Source organism: Etheostoma cragini, unplaced genomic scaffold (assembly GCF_013103735.1).
Source record: "Etheostoma cragini isolate CJK2018 unplaced genomic scaffold, CSU_Ecrag_1.0 ScbMSFa_1257, whole genome shotgun sequence".
Lineage (NCBI taxonomy): Eukaryota > Metazoa > Chordata > Actinopteri > Perciformes > Percidae > Etheostoma > Etheostoma cragini.
The window spans coordinates 1-2,686 of NW_023265293.1; the positions used below are offsets into that span (position 1 = coordinate 1).

The 2,686-nt window shown below is 41.3% G+C and overlaps 1 non-coding gene across 1 annotated transcript; it reads left to right on the forward strand.

Moving 5' to 3' along the window:
• The first annotated feature begins 2,437 nt into the window (after positions 1 to 2,437).
• On the forward strand, positions 2,438 to 2,509 carry trnag-ucc. The gene has a single exon. It is a non-coding gene; the product is annotated as a tRNA-Gly (tRNA).
• The last annotated feature ends 177 nt before the right edge of the window (positions 2,510 to 2,686 follow it).

Sequence of the window (2,686 nt, forward strand, 5' to 3'; positions counted from 1 at the left end):
GGTTCCTGTCAGAACATGTGCTGCAGCATTCCGGATTAGCTGAAGAGTCTTCATTGTGTTTTTCGAGCTGCCTGATAAAAAAGAATTGCAATAATCCATCGTACAAGTAGCAAATGCATGGATAAGTTTTTCTGCATTGTTGTGGAAGTTTCTGTTCAGCGAGGGAGGAATTTGTGTAATGAAGAAGAGACCTTGTTGAAACAAAAATAAAGACAGGCTGAAGACTGGATTAAAAGTTTAGATATTCGGTGAAAGAGTTTAATTATTTTCTCGAGAGAACAATCAAACAAAATGACGAGAATGGCAGTTCACAATGCAACAGAGTAACAAGGTGACATCACACATTCTGGTGCCCCTGTAACATCGGACCACTCCTTATATTCTCTCCTGCCCCAACCGAAACACAAAACCCCTATCACGTCTGGAAAAACACTTTGAATCTAAACAAAACACTTCATCTCATTTATTCAGACTTCCCGGTGCCAGTTGCTGACCCTGTACCTCTGTTGACGCACTCGCAGATGTCAGTCGTTGTCATTCTACTTTAGAAGTTCAGAGATTTATCTTTTGCATAGATTAGTTCTGCTCCTGACCTAGAGTTTGGGCAGCCTGAACCTTCGCCTATTTTACGCCTCCATCTGTGTGCCTCTGTTTATTCCGGTGATAAACAGAGTCACACTGGTTGCTGTCCCTCAGGAGAAGAAAGTGGGCCCTAAAACAGGAGGTGTGAGGGGAAGCAGCTGCGTTGTTTATGGGGCAAGTGTGAAACAGGGGACAAGCATATGTGGAGGATCTACTTTGTCAGAAAGATTTACCCTTGAATGAGTAACAACTGAATAAAATAGATAAACAATCATTGTCTGTGTTTGAAATCATTGTCTATGTAATTTTCCCATCACAGCATCAATTTCAGAAAGGATATTCCTCAACTTGATGACTACTGCACTATGGAAGCTACGGTAGGCCAGGCCACGACTTTACAACAGGGAGATTTTTCTGTGAAAAGTATTGAGAGTTCAACTCAGCAGAGTTTGATTGTGTGAAGTCAACACAAACAAAGAAACGTGTTTCCGCCCTGTTTTGAACAAGGGACATTTTGCGTGTTAGGCGAACGTGATAACCACTACAGAAACTGATGAAAAAGGCTTTTTGCATGTTCGTGGGGAAATGCCCTATTCATATTTTACTGTAAATGTTTAAAATGCTGTTAGACATGTCATTTTTGACATATAGAGATTTTAAATTGTATTCAGTCACAGCTTTGTCATGGATTTGAGTGACAGCAAATATGTAGTAAACCTGAATATAAATACGTGTATTTACTGTGGCATAAAGGCTAGAATAGCGCCACCTATTGATTTTGCCAAAAACAGAGCTTAGGCATTCCTCGTTAGTATAATGGACAGTATCTCTGCCTGTCACGTGGAAGATTGGGGTTTGATTCCCAAACGGGGAGATTTTTCTACCAGCTTAGGCCTCGAGGAAGTCCCAGCAAACTTGTTGGACTGTTCTTGTTGGTGTCAACGAGTCAGGATCTGAAGCTCTAGCCAGGCGCCGTTCCTTGCCTAAAACAATGTGTCATTCCAGTAAGTGAAAAGGAAACTCACATCTCCAAAGATAAATTTGCTAGATGCGAGTCCCTGATGGTCTAGGGGCTAGGATTCAGCACTCTCACTGCCATGGCCGGGGTTCAATTCCCGGTCAGGGAAAGGTCAAGACTTGATAGATAAAGAAGTAATATTTGAAAGAGTAAGTTCCTGTTTCAAAACAATATGTTTTGAAACCATATACAACAGAAATATTACATATTTTAGTCAGGGTTCTTCTCTTATTTAATGATCTCAGAAAAGTAAAAAAATCTGAAAACATACAGGGGATGTAGCTCAGTGGTAGAGCGTATGCTTCGCATGTTCAATCCCCGGTATCTCCAAATAGTGTTACTGTCCAGTCTATCAAAGTGCTGCAGAAGCTCTTAATTTGAATGAGAAAAGTATTAAAAGGAAATCTCCTTGTGTTCATGGTGATTAATGCAAAAATCAGGACTAATGTCCAGATGTGTTGCAAGATTTGCAGTGAGCACTACCTTGCCCAGTGATGGTTCTTTAGTTGTCAGCATAGCTTCCAAGCAGTTGACTGATGTTGGCGTTTCAGCCATCAGAGTAGCTTCCTTTTAGTGATGTTACTTTTTAACTATGACTATACCATAGCAGTGCAAGCATTTTACCATGGTTTGATTTCCAGCCACTAGCAGGTTTTGAAGCAATATACAACATTAACATCACATATTCCACCCAGGTATCTTCTCTCATTCAGTGATCTCACCAGAAAGTCAAAAGAATCTGAAAATCTTCAGGGGCTGTAGCTCCGTGAAAGAGCCCATTTTGAGACTCAATGCCCAGATGTGTTAAAAGATTGTCAGTGAACATTGCGTTGTCAAGCGATGGTGGTATAGTGGTGAGCATAGCTGCCTTCCAAGCAGTTGACCTGGGTTCGAGTCCCAGCCATTGCATTAGTTTTCATTGTGTGGTTACTTATAAATAATGATAAAGTAAATATAAACAATTAAAATACTGGTGCGTGCTGGTTGGGGAGGAACAAGATCCTGTCTGAAATGTCACTAACGGATTTAGGCATCGTCAGATCTGCTGATCGCGGGGCGAGCTACTCCACTCGCGGCTCTACAGCA